The sequence below is a fragment of the Physeter macrocephalus genome, chromosome 5 (genome assembly GCF_002837175.3).
Source record: "Physeter macrocephalus isolate SW-GA chromosome 5, ASM283717v5, whole genome shotgun sequence".
NCBI lineage: Eukaryota > Metazoa > Chordata > Mammalia > Artiodactyla > Physeteridae > Physeter > Physeter macrocephalus.
Window position 1 is genome coordinate 10271596 of NC_041218.1, and position 15531 is coordinate 10287126.

The following is a 15531-nucleotide window of genomic DNA, read 5'->3' on the forward strand; positions in this document are numbered from 1 at the left end:
AAGCAACCTAAATGTCCATTGACAGATGAATGGATAAAGAAGATGTGGTACATATGTACAGTGGAACATTCAGCCATAAAAAAGAATGAAATAATGTCATTTGCAGCACATGATGGACCTAGAGATTATCATACTAAGTAAAATCAGTCAAAGACAAATATCACATGATATCACTTATATATGGAATCTAAAAAAAAAGAAAGATACAAATGAACTTATTTACAAAACAGAATACAGATATCAGAAAGCAGACCTACAGATATCAAAAAGAAACTTATTGTTACCAAAGGGGAAAGGTGGGGGTGTGTGATATATTGGGAGTCTGGGATTAACATAGACATACTACTATATATAAAATAGATAATCAACAAGCACCTACTCTATAGCACAGGGAACTCTACTCAATACTCTGTAATAACCTATATGGGAAAAGAACCTGAAATCAAACATACTCCAACGTAAAAAATAAACACAAAAAGATAAAAAAAATCTCAAAAAAGTAGTCAAAAGTAACCTAGATTAAAGGAAGGCAAGCATAGTTTCTTATTAGTGACTTCTATCTCCAACCATTCTTAAAATTGCATTATGCAATATTTCACATGATGTATTTGTACAGTTAAATTAACAATAATAGACATAGGAGATTAAGAAATAGAAAATTATCTTTGCTTCTGGAACACCACCCTCCCAAAGGTAACTACTATTCTGAATATTAATAATTTTCTTGATTTTCATGTTTAATTGTAATAAGCTACACACATTTCATAACATTTACCAACTTAAGTATACTGCTCGGTAGTGATAAGTTCATTCACATTTTGTGGTCGATCTCCAGAACTCTTTTCCTCCCCTAAGACTGAAACTCTGTACCCACTCAACAACTCCCATCCCTCCTCTCCCCAGCCCCTGGTAACCAGGACCCTGCTTTCCATCTCTATGAAATTGACTACTCAAGGAACCTCATATAAGTAGGGCCATATACTATTTGCCCTTTTGTGTCTGGCTTATTTTACTTAGCATAACGTCCTCAAGGTTCATCCATGTTGTACTGTATGTCAGAATGTCCTTCCTTTGTAAGTTTGAATGATATTCTATTGTGTATATAGACCACATTTTGTTTATCCATTCATCTGTCAATGGATATTTGGGCTGCTTCTACTTTTTGGCTATTATGAATAATGCTGCTATGAATGTAGGCATGTAGATAATAATTTCCTTGATCTTAATTTTAATTTTCTTGTGAATGAAAATATCTCTAAACAATATGTTATTTACTTTTTATGTTGTTACATCCATGCTTGCAAGTAAAGTTTATTTTCCCTGTTAAATTGAATTCCACTGTGTAATACTATTATTTCTTCTGTTGATGGACATTCAAATTGTTTCCACTTTTTTCTTGCTAATATGAGCATGCTAATTTGAACATTCTTGTACATGTGCCTGGTGTATCTTCTACAAACTTGCTAGTCAACTGTGACTAATGTATGAAAAGCACCAGCATCACTTGGAGTTTTAGAAACGCAGAGCATCAGGCCTCATCCAGACCTCCACATCAGAATCTGCCATTTATCAAGATTTCCATAGCATTTGTATATACCTTAAAATTTGAGACAAACTTATCTAGAGTGCTATACTATGTGGTAGCCACTAACCACATATGGCTATTGAGCACTTGTAATGTGGCTAGTCTATATTGAGATGTGCTATCAGTGTAAGTTACACACTGGATTTCAAAGACAATACAAAATGTAAAATATCTTGTTAATAATTTTATATTGATTGCATAATGAAATGATAATCTTTTGTAAATATTGAGTCAAATAAAATATTTGTTAAAATTATTTTCATTTTTTTTACTTGTAGAAGGTTATTACCAGAAAATTTGAAATTACGTATGTGGTTTGTGTTCTGATTCTATTGGACACTACTACTTATACCAAGCATTGGTATTTTGGGGCCATAACCTATGTATATGTTAAGCTCCTCTAGGTAATGCCAGAATGGTTGGATTAATTTAGTTTCCTACTAGGAAATGAGAAATCCTGTTCCACATCATCACAATATTTGCTACTGTTAGAATTTTATAATTTTTGTAAACTAATTGTAAAATGGTATTTCATAGTGATTGAATTTTGAAATTCTCATTTGTTTTTTTCTTCTAGAAAATCCCATTCTGTCCATATGCCGATTTTTCTATGGAAGTGTTTGTCTTTTTTTTTTAATGGATTCATAGAATCTTTAATTTCTCTGGATAATAATTTCACAAAATTATTGCAAATATACTCTTCTTGGTTATAGACCTTTTCATTGAAGATACGTTTTTATTCTTTTTTTATTTCAATGTACTTAAATTTACCAAATATTTTTCTGAATGTTTTGATGCTGGTTAGGAAATCCTTATCAATCCAGATATCAAAACAATGCATTTTGGCAAAGGTAGCTAAAAAAAGACTCTCCACTCAAATTGCAGATGTTCAAATTCTGGTTCCAGGACTTAATTGCTACATGATTGGAGCTAGATATTCCACTCCTCTCAGTCTCAAGTTGCTCATCTATAAATTATGAATAACAAAAGTTATAAATAATATTATGATTATAGAGGATTAAATGAGTTAATATACCTGTTTTTTATAGAATTTAGGATTGTCTTTCATGTTTTAGGATTTAATCTGCCTGAAATTGGATTTTTGTGAATGGTGCAAGGTTCTATAATATATATTAATTATATATATTGAAATGTACGTGTGTGTGTGTGTACATTCAATTTTCTTCTGACCCAGATCCATCTATTGAAAAGCCCATTACTTCTTCATTGATTGGCCCTGCCATTTAGCTCTGTCATAAATTATGTCTGGACTCCCATTGTATAATCTATTTCCCTGCTCTCAAATCTGTTTCAATGGTCTATTTATAAATTTCCCCAATAATATCTCATTGTCTTATTTACTAATACCTCTTAAAAGTTTTGAAGTCCTTAAGAGAAATTCCTCACATTTTGTTTTTATTCTACAAGAGTTCCTTGAGTGCTTGACTTTTGAATTTTCTACACACATCTGGGAATCAACATGTCAATTTCCAGCCCTCCTTGTCACACTCAAATACACAAAAAAAACCCAATGGGACATTAAATAAAATGCATTAAATCTGTAGATGAGTTTGGGGAGAATTAATATTCTTATGATATTAAATATTCCAATCCAGGACATCCCATGTTTCTTAATTTACTAAGCTCTTTTTCATGTCATAAAGTAGAATTTTATATTCTCCATTAAAGGTATCAATACTTTTGTTAAAAATTTTTCAGGTACTTTAAATAATCTACTATTATTTTAAATGATATATTTTTAATTACAGTTTCTAGCTGAATTTATTTTTCCTTCTAATTACAAATGCAAATTTTGGCATATTGATTTTATATCCAACAACCTTTTATTAATTCTAAAAAAATTTAATGTCTCTTTACATTTCTCCATAAACAATTTTAGCATCTGCATATAATTAGCTTGATTCTTCACTCTCAAACTATATTTTATTGTATTGTATGGTATTGCATTTATGTCATTATTGTAGTCTTCCTTTGTAAGTCACTACAATGTTAAACAGAAGTTGTATTAGTGTGCATATTTGTCCTCTTCCTGATCCAAAGGAAATTGTTATCAATATTTTCCCATTCTATATCACGCCTGTAACTTTTTTACAGGTTCCTGTTATCAAGTTAAGACAATTCCCTGAATTTGTGAATTGCTAACTTTTTAGCTTTTAAATTCATTTTGAATTTATTGAACACTTCTCTATTTTAGAATGATAATTTATCCTTTTCTCCTAAACATTTAATGTGGTAGATTACATTAATTGATTATGGAGCATTAAAGTTATTTGAAAGTAGTCATGATGTATTTACGTTTTTATGTTACTTGATTCAGTTTACTTCTTTTTGGTTTAGGTTTTTATTACCTTACCCTGAGTTAGATTGTTCCTTTGTTCTACTGCCTCTGTTTGGATTTTGCATCAAGGTTATCTTAGCTTTTTTAAATGAATTAGTTAATTTTCCCCCTTTTTCTATATCTGGAAGAATTTTTTTAGAATTTAAATTCTAACAATCAATAATGACTGATAGAAATAATGTTTCTTAGCCTTATAACTTCCTGGAGGTAATATTTCTAAATAATGAACTAATTTCATTGATGGCTATAAATTGTAGGTTTTCTGTTTCTTCTAGAGTCAGTTTCGGTAAGTTTTATTTTACTAGGATTTAAAAAGCTTTTTGCTCACAGAGTTCATACATTTATTGATATATGTTATAACTTTTTTACTTTTCCCATCTCCTCAACATCAGTAGCTATTTGTCCTTTTCTAGAATAAAATGTCATTTTATCATTTTTCTCTTTCATTTATTAATATTTTCGTCTCTTTAATTTTTTCAAAGCACTAGTATAATATTTTGTTGGTCTTTTCTATGTTATGCTTGTTTTCTATTTTATTCCTTTCTGCTATTATTATTCTTTCTTTCTTCTATGTTACTCATGTTCCCTAATATATCTTAAAATGAAAATGCAACTCATTAATTATGAACCATTTTAAGGGTAAGTATTTAATGCTAAATATTTCCCCTTATAAAATGTTTTAGCTTCATGTTTAGCATTTAATCAATAATAGTTTATGTACATTTATTTCTAAATATTTTTATTGACAATTTTGTTTCATCTTTGACTCTTTAGTTGTTTAGAATATTGTATGTGTTTTATTTAAATAACCTGAATAGATTTGTCTTTTAATGGAAGACTTTTATCTATTTACACTTATTGTGATTGGTAATATATTCAGAAATATTTCTCCTATATTATATGTTTATATTTGCCCTATTTTTCTGTTTCTCATTTCACTTCAATTTTACCTTTTTGTAGGATATAATTATTATTTTTTATTATTTCATTCTCACACACCCCACTGGAATTCAATCTATTATTATGTTATTTAGTTAAGTTTAATATGCACATCACATATGACAAAGTGCAAAGTTAGTCAATATTTTACCCTCCTGAAAAATACAAGAAATTTAGAACGCTTAACAGTTATCACAGTAATCCCTACTTTCAAACTATTTTTAAATGTCTGCTTTTATCAATGCTACGATTTTGACATAATTTATTATTTTATGTGGTCAAAATCCATCAATATTTGTTTAAATTTTCACATGTTTATCAATTTCTTTGCTCACCAATTCTTATTGTATCTCCAGTTTCCCGTTCTGGGTCACGTTTCTTACATAGTGTATTCTCTGTAATTTTCTTTAATTAATATTTAATGGTAAACTCCATTGTTGTTTTTCTGAAAATGTCCTTTTTTCCCTCTAATTCTTGGTAATTTTATTCCACCTGAAATTCTAAGTTGACTTTCACTATTTTTCTAATTATGTAAGATATTAACCTTTTATCTACTGGCTTCCATTGTTGATAATGAAATATCAGTTTTTAGTCTAAACTCAGGTATTGGTATGAGAACTCAGTTTTTATTCGATTTTTTTTTCAACATGCACATCTATTTCCCTGAACTGCATATAAATAAATTCTAGTTCTATTTTCCTTATATCTTTCCTTACACTTAGATGTAGGATCTATTCTGCTCTTCCTTGAATTTCTCTCTACCCTTTACAGTGTGAATCATAACTCTCTCCAGTGCTTTCCCATTCTGTACCTCCCTCTTAACCTTGGCCAGGGTACCAAAAATATGACCTATGCCCAGAGGAATTTCTAGTCTCTAGGTCCTAGACCTCAGGTTTTGTTCATTTTACCAATAATACAGTTCCATTTCCTCCTCCTCCTTCAAAATTTAAAGAGTAATTTACATACGAAAAACTGTTTAAATTTTAACTATATAGTTTGATGAATTTGTGTGAATATATATATACATGTATTATAAATACACAATATATACACACTATATATGTGTATACATACACACATATATACACGCATGTATAACTACATATATCAAAATATAGAAAATTTGTAGCATGCCAGCAGGTTCCCTTTCTCCCCCACATAGTAAATACTTGACAAAGGTAAATGCTATTCTTCCTTCTATCATCACAAATTTTGAACTTTTCATAATGGAATGATACTATAAGCACTCTTTGTGTCTGACAACTCCATGCAACATTTTGTGTTAAAAGATCCAACCATATGGTAATGTGTAACAGAAATACATTTATTTTAATTTTTACACAGTAGTCCACTGTATGAATATACCTCAATTCACCAATTATTCTGTTGATGTACATTTGAACTATTTCCATTATTTTGTTATTATGAATAAACCTATTATGGACATTTCTGTTCATGCTTTTTGATGGGCATATGCATTTATTTTGGGGAGATGTATACTCAGGAGAATAATTGCTGGGATACAGAATATGTGTGTTTAACCTTAATAGATACTGTGAAACAATGTTGTTAAGTGATTGGATCAATTTAGACTCTCTCCAGCAATACATGAATTCCAGCTGCTCAACATCCTTGACAGACTTGGTATTTTTAGTTTATTTTATTTTTAGTCATTTTGTTCCTGGGCCCCATTTCTAATATGCTGCTGTTGTTGTGGCAATATACCTGTTTTTCCAACTGTAACCAATCAACAGGCAAAAGATAGAACCTGGTTTCTGAATTACTGAATTCCATCTCAGTAGGCACAATAATATAGGCTAGGAAGAGGGAAAAAAGCACATACCCAGCAGATAGATTGATAGACAGATAGATATAGATAGATAATATATATAGCATATATGTGGTGATATTATCTACATCTATCTATCTACGCCATTTGTGCTTTATGGAATATATATATGTATATATATCAAACATATATATACTCTCCTATGGAAGTAAAAGTGCATAGAAAATAAGTGAAATGATGTAATCACTTGTTAATTACTGTAATTTTGCATACCAAATAAAAGCCCAGCTGCAACACAGACCAAATTCCAAATATATCAGTTTTAATTAATATGTGATTTCCAACTATGAGCAAGAAACTGCAAAGCACTGCAGGGTATTAAAAATGTGAGGATTGAACAGGCTCTCTTCCCATGGAATTTACCCTCCAAGATAGGGAGTTAGAACTAATCATAAATAACTCTGACAAATGTCAAAGAAAGCAAGAATTGAAAAAGTGTCCTAAGAATGTAAGCTGCATTGTTATAAGAACTCAACAAAAGTAGATGTTTAGTTCCAATCATAGGAATCAGAAAAAAGTGGATAATGAATATAGTATTTTATTACTTGAGGGAAGCAGAGGGTTTCAATTAGTAGAAGTAAGTGTTAGAGGATTTTTTTAAGTTGAAGGAAGAGCATCAGAAAAGACACTGTCATTGTGTTAGAAAAGTCAATGGACTGATTTAAAATAGAAAGACCTATTCCATTTGGTTGAAATAGAGTGTTATGGAAGAATAGAACTGTCTCTGGCAAACAGATGGAATTTTTACTGAATAAACTGTAGAAAAAAAGGAGGGGAAGAATGAATGAATTCATGATTCTACTAGTAAGTGAAAAAAAAAAAAAAGAAGGTGGTTGCATCACAGTTTCCATGTCTATTGCATTACTGCATATCTTGTGAGTGAAGCACTGACTGCCTTTTTTTTTTTTTTTTTTTAACCAGACTATCTCCTCAAGGATGTTTGAGTCTTGGAAGATGGAGCTCTCTCAGAAACAAAGAAGGGATTTACTTACAGTCCAGTTTAACAAAGAATATCTTTCTGGGACAATGAGCAGGTTTGCTTGCAGCATATCAGGAAAAAAAAAAAAGTTTGAATCCCCTAAATTCAGGGATCCTCAGCCGTGATATGTAACCACTGGGAGTGCAATATATCTGGCACCTTCCCATCTGATCTGTGGGACTTGAAGGGCAAGGCTGATACAAACAGGATGCTCATGCTGCTTACTGTGCCATGGGTAAGAAGTTCCTTTCTCTCTCACCCAGGATTCTAGTGTTTTCTACAATCATGCTTGTAACTTTAACAAAGTAGCTTATTATAATCCAAGCAGTGTAAAATCTCAGCCTCTTTGTGAAAAAAAAGGAAAAGAACAGACTCTCTTCAATAAATGGTGTTGGGAAAACTGGATATTCAAATGCAGAAGAATGAAATTGGACTCATCTCACACTATATACAAAACTCAACACAAAGTAGATTAAAGACTTAAATGTAAGATCTGAAACCTTAAAATTACTAAGAAACAACATAGGGAAAAGGCTTCTCGATGTAGTCTAGGCAATGCTTTTTTTTGATATGACACCAAAGGCACAGTCAAGAAAAGAAAAAAAAAAACAGGCAAGTGGGCTTGCATCAAACTAAAAATCTTCTGCAGAAAGAGCAAAGGAAATAATCAACAGAATGAAAAGACAATCTATGGAATGGGAGAAAATATTTGCAAACCATCTATCTGATAGAGTTAATATACAAAATATATAAGAAACTCATACAACTCAATAGAAAAAAATGGTTAAGTAACCTGAATAAACATTTCTCAAAAGAAGATGTACAAATGGTGAACAGGTATATATCAACATAACCAATCATCAGGAAAATGCAAATTACAATTAGCTAGCACTTCATATCTGTCAGAATGACTATTATCAAGAAGACAAAAGATAACAAATGTTGGCAAGGATGCGAAGAACAGGAAACTCTTGACACTGTTGGTAGGAATGTAACTAGGTAGAGCCATTATGGAAGAGTATAGAGTTTCCTCAAAAAATTAATATTAGAACTTTTATATGATCTAGCAATCCTACTTCTGGGTATATATCCAAAGTAAATGAAACCAGGAAGTCAAAGAAATATCTACACACCCATATTCACTATAGCGTTATTCTCAATAGCTAAGATGTGGAAACAACCTAAAAGTCCACTAAAAGTCTATCAGTGGACAAATGAATAAAGAAAATGTGGTACACACACACACACACACACACACACACACGCATATAATTCAGCTTTGAAAAAGAAGGAAATTCTACCATTTGCAACAACATGAATAAACCTGTAGGACATTATGCTAAGTGAAATATCAGATACAGAAAGACACATACTGCATGATCTCACTTATACGTTGAATCACTAATTATTAGAGAAATGTAAATCAAAACTACAATGAGGTATCATCTCAAAACAGTCAGAATGGCAACCATTACAAAATCTACAAACAATAATGCTGGAGAGGGTGTGGAGAAAAGGGAACCCTCCTGCACTGTTGGTGGGAATGTAAATTGATAGAGCCACTATGAAGAACAGTATGGAGATTCCTTAAAAAACTACAAATAGAGTTGCCATACGATCCAGCAATCCCACTCCTAGGCATATATCCAGGGAAAACCATAATTAGAAAAGGTACATGCACCCCAATATTCACAGCAGCACTATTTACTATAGCCAAGATGTGGAAGCAACTTAAACGTCGATTAACAGAGGAATGGATAGAGAAGATGTGATTCATATATACAATGGAATATTACTCAACCATAAAAAAGAATGAAATAATGCCATCTGCAGCAACATGGCTGGACCTAGAAATTGTCAGACTGAGTGAAGTAAGTCAGACAGAGAAAGACAAATATCATATAATATCACTTATATGTGGAATCTATAAAAAAGGTATAAGTGAACTTCTCTACAAAACAGAAATAGAGTCACAGATGTAGAAAACAAACTTATGGTTGCCAGGGAGTAAGGGGGGAGGGATAAATGGGGAGATTGAGACTGACATATACACACTACTATGTATAAAATAGATAACTAATAAGGACCTACTGTATAGCACAGGGAACTCTACTCAGTACTCTGTAATGACCTATATGATAAAAGAATCTAAAAAGAGTGGATTTATGTGTATGTATAACTGATTCACTTTACTGTACCCCTGAAACTAACAAAACATTGTAAATCAACTATACTCCAATAATTTTTTTTAAGTAAATTAAATAAAATAAACTCATGGAAGCAGAGAGTAAAATAGTGGTTTCCAGGGAGCTGGGGGAAGGAGGCAATGAGGAGATTTTGTCAAGGGACACAAAGTTTCAGTTATGCAAGATGAATAAGCTTTGGAGATCTAATGTACAGCAATGTGAATATAGTTAAAAAGACTGTATCATATACTCAAAATTTGCTAAGAGATTAGATCTTAAATGTTCTTACCACACACCAAAAAACAGAAAAAAACCCACACACATATACACACACAAGAGGAAAATGATAGCTATGTGAGATGATTGATATGTTAATTACCTTAATTGCGGTGATTATTTCACAATATATGTATGTCAGAACATCAAGTTGCATACCTTAAATACATACAATTTTTATTTGTCAGTTATACCTCAGTAGAGATGGGAAAAGAAGAAAATAGATGTGTTATTAAAACCAAATATGGGTAACAACATAGATGAATCTTGAGGACATTATGCTAAATGAAATAAGCCAGTCACTAAAGAACAAATGCTATATGATTCCACTTATAGGAAGTAGCCAGAGTAGCCAAATTCATGTAGAGAGAAAGAATTGTGGTTGCAGGGGGTGGGAGTGGGTCAAACGGGAAGTTGGTGACAGAAGTACAAAGTTTCAGTTGAGGAGGATGAAAAAATTCTAGAGGTTATGGTGATGGTTGCACAACAATGGGAATGTATTTAATACTTCCGAAGTGTATACCTTAAAATGGGAAATGTTTTGTTACGTATATTTTACTGCAACACCACCACCAATAAAAAAACAAAGCAAACAACAGTTATGTCAGGAGCTTATTTTTTGGTGAACTTTGAAAGGGCACACTAACTTTAGTATTTATTTTCCAATTGTTTTAGAAAAGGAGAATTTTAAAATAATGCAATTACAAATAAATAAAAATAACTATACTTTAAAATACCTACTGTACTTCAACTTATCAATTTAAATATCGAAAGGAAAGGACACTGTATACCTCAGAATGAGGAAACCTGGCTTGTGGATTTCTAGGTCCTTGTGTAAGGCTGTCATGTCACTGTACCTCTCTGGGCTTCAGAATCATCACCTGTAAAATGAGTCATAAGATGATTTCTAAGTCTCTATTTAGCACTGAACGTTCATCTTTTCTCAGGCTCCAACCTCAATATTCAGAAATCTCCTATGTTATGCTAAAGGCAATCACCATTATTTTTAGTTTGGGCTTTGGTCTAAATTTTTAACAAAAGCCATATAGCAGATCTTTAAATGAGTAACTTTCTCCTAGCAGAGAGAGTCCCCATTTTTATTTATTCGTGTCTAGAATGTTGCTCATTTTTTCTAATACGGAGAGAGCCCAAATTCAGTGAGATCTTCTTATATTCTTTCTCTAGTAATAATAACAGAGAGATGTAGTTTGGCCTTATATTTTATATAATTCTATATTTGTCATCCTCTTAATTAGGAATTATTTATATAATGTTCTTTTAATCAAAGGTTTATTGGATCAATAGGGCTTTGACCACAAGAAATATATAAAATAGGGAATTATCGATGCATTACCATAAATTTATTTTTCTTTGGAGATTTACCATACACAGTATTCATCTAGAAGGAGTAGACACAAGATAAACTGCTAGAAATCTCTCTCTCTCTCTCTGTCTTTCCTCTCTCATCTTGCTCTGAATTTTTGGAGTGAATAAGGGAAATGTGCAATCAGAAAAACTATTAACAATATTTTCTCAGCAAGGAATCATAAATCATTCATCCAAATATATTCCCCAGAAGTATAGCCTGCTGTATCCCTTATGGGATAACATCTATTTTAGTTATCTATTTGTAGTTACTAGTATTCTTCAACATTTCCCCATTGGGCATTTTATCCTAAAAAATATGACTGCTAACTATATAAAAACTGTACAGAGAATGCTTTATGCTCTGTCTAAATATATTTGTCACTTGTATAGAAGCTGTAATCTCAAAAAAGGACATAGCAATTTCCTTAAATGTTAGTCCATCATAGATGATCTCTCATAAATGAAGCCTATTTTAAAATACTTTGTGCACCAGCATAACTTCAGACTACTCAGCTTCTCTCACCACAAAAGGAGAAATTGTGGTAAAGACAAGGAAAGAAAGAACATTTCCATATCATGGGCAAAACCAAGAAATGGGATGATTCACTTATACTTTAGGTAATTATAAATTAACCATTATTCCCATAAGTTAGATAAAACTTCAATAGCCATTTCCTGGAGCATATATCACTTCTCCTCTTTTCTGTGTCAATTTCTACCAGAATAAATCAAGGATACTGAAGTGCCATTCAAGATTGTATGTGTATATGTATGTGCTTGCACATGTGTTATAGGGAGAAAGAAAGAGAGAAAGAGTGGGAGAGATAAAGAGAATGTGTTAAATTACAGTTTTCAGATTCTATGTCTAGAAGGTATTACATGCCATGGGTAAATTTTAGAAAACATGTTATAATATCCCTGACTTTGAAAAGTCCACACATGCTTTGAGAAAATCAGAAATATTAAAGGACAATATGTTAAGAAGTAGCATACATAGCATAGTATAAATAAGCAGAATATTAATAAATCCCTGAAGATTATATTCATAAGTCCATGATAACAACTACTGTGTATGTGGAAGGAGTTCAAATAAGATTCGTTGTAGCTGGAATGTTCAGCAGAGTTTAAGAGAAAAGCTGAAGTTCGGTTGACTTTGAAGGCAGATAGGATTTAGAGAATCAAAAAGAAGCAGGTGATGAGGTCATCATTAAGTATTTGCTAAGTAAATTAACATATTATGAATTAATGAATGGATGAATGAATGAAAATATAGCATAAAAGTATAAATGAATAATTAAGCATGAATCATTTACATAATATATATTTAAAAGCATTATGGAGATTTATCAATAAACAAAAAGTGTATCTCCTCTATCCTCATGGAGCCTATGTTATAGTGGGGAATATACAGACCAGTGCAGGGAATAGTTGACAAAGTATGTTAACTATATTTGAGGATGCACTGAGAAGTAAAACGAAACACAAAAGGCATCATGTTAAAAGTAGAAGGAACTTCAGAGGTCATCCAGATCATTCACCTTACCTTATATATAAGACATTTAAAGTGGAGAAATGCCAAGGACTTAACCAAAGTGACAAGGTTTTACTGCTAGAGCAAGGAAAAGAAACAGAGTGATGTCACCAATATGGTGACACAGATGGTTCCTGACTTCACTTCCTTTCAAAATAACAATAATTAATGACTATTCATGGACAAGACACCACTGAGAAAATCCTAGAATATGGGGATTACACACACCCCTGTACAACAGTGACCAAAACAGTTGACATTAGAAGGGTAAGAGGAGCAGCTATAGGCTGACCACGTTGCCCCTACCCCAGTTCCAGTGTAGCACCATGCTGAATGGTCTCCCCTGAGCCTACAGTTCTTCCAGTGGGAAAAAAGAGCCCAGAGTGGACATCCAGGTCACCTGGTGTTGTGGGTCACTTGTTGGGAATCCTCACTGTGGTCTCACCCTCACATGGATTGCAGAGGAATCTGCAGGGCTTGAGCAAAGGGAATCTGATTATGATGGAGAAGGAGGAAGGGCCTGCAACACCAGCACTTGGATTTTGGCAGAACAAGTTTCCACCTGCAGTGCCCAAGTAGTAGTCCAACCAGCAGCTTTGCTCATCTGCAGAGCCAAGACAGTGCACCATCTAACCAGAGAAGTTGGTGGGGTACAGGTTTGCCTGACTTGGGTTCTCAGATGAAAAGTCTTTCCAGCACTGGAGCCTGGTCTGTTCCCACACAGTTCGGGGAGCTGAGTCATAGCCGCTCAGTGCTGAGTGTAGCTACAAGCCCTACCTGAACAGAAAGGCTGGCCGGAATACCTAGAAGCTTCATAGTCCAGAAATGCTTGAGCAGAGAGTACAGCAGGCAGAGCTGATCATCCACAGAGTAAAGTCAGTGGCACTTTTGTCCAGGAAACTTGTGACATGGGTCAGCTCAGAGTCAAGACCACAAACAAAGAGTCTCTTTGACCTTGGAGTCAATTCTCTTGCTCCACCCAGGCAGGGACTAATTTGTAACCCTACCCATTGCTGAATACAGCCTTTATCCCTCCAACCATGGAATGTAACAGAGCATGCAGTAAGCTTCATAACCCATCCAAGAGCTCTGCTTACAGTGGGTCTTGAATAGAGACCACAGCCTGTGAATTTCTCCACCTGCAGAGCAAAACCAGTGGCCCTATCTGGCCAGAGAATTCAGTGCATAGTCTTGCCTGATTCAAGTCTGCAAACAATGAACTGTGTAGGCCCTGGAGCTTGTTCTATTGTCCCACCAGCACAGAGCAATTAATTCACAGCCCCACCTATTACCAAGTATAGTACCCAGTCCCACTCATCTAGTAAGGCTGACCAGAGAACCCAGGCAACCTTGGAGCCCTTCCTACAGCCTCACTTGCTTGCAGAGAGAGCCAGGTAAGCCACCCTATCCATCTGTTCTCAGCCATAGGTACCCTCCTCCCAGATCTCAGAGTTTGAGCAGTGACATCACTCAAAAATAGACCCTGAGAGCAAGCCCTATCTGCCCAAGGACATTACCAATGGATATGTCCAGAAACCCAAACTGAGATGACTACGGAGAACTGTCTCTGCCAAAGTGAACCTGTAAAGTCTGGAAGAGTAGACTGTTTACTCAGATATGCATATACCAACATAAGGAATCAAGGACCATAAAAAATCAGATAAACATGACATCACCAAAGGAAACTAATAAAGCTCCAAAATAATAACTGACCCTAAAGAAATGGAGATCTATGGACTGTCAGACAAAGAACACAGAACAATCCTCTTTAAAAAGTTTAGTGGACTACAAGAACACCCAGACACACAACTAAACAAAATTAGAAGGACAATGCATGAACAAAACAAGAAGTTCAACAAAGAAAAAGACACTATCCAAAAAAACAATAAACATACAAAAACAACAAGCAAACAAAAACAGAGATTCTAGAGCTGAAAAATACAATAACTGAATTGAAGAACTCAACAGAGAGCTTCAAAGCAGACTTGACCAAGAAGAAGAAAGTATCAGTGACCAAGAAGTTAGGATCAAAATCAACAAAATTATAGATAAAAAAGGAAACACTATACCGGTATCACAGAAATACAAAGACTCATAAGAGGCTACTATGAATAACTATATGGCAACAAACTGGAAAACCTAGAACAAATGGAAAAATTCTTTGAAAAATACAACGTACCAAGACTGAATCAGGAACAAATAGAAAATCTGAACAGACCAATTACTAGTAAGGAGAGTGAATCAGTAATCAAAATTCTTGCTCAAAGAAAAGCCCAGAACCAGATGGCTTCACTGGTGAATTTTACCAAACATTTCAAGAAGATTTAACACCAATACTTCTCAAACTCTTCCAGGGCTTCCCTGGTGGCGCAGTGGTTGAGAGTCCGCCTGCCGATGCAGGGGACACGGGTTCATGCCACGGTCCGGGAAGATCCCACATGCCGCGGAGCGGCTGGGCC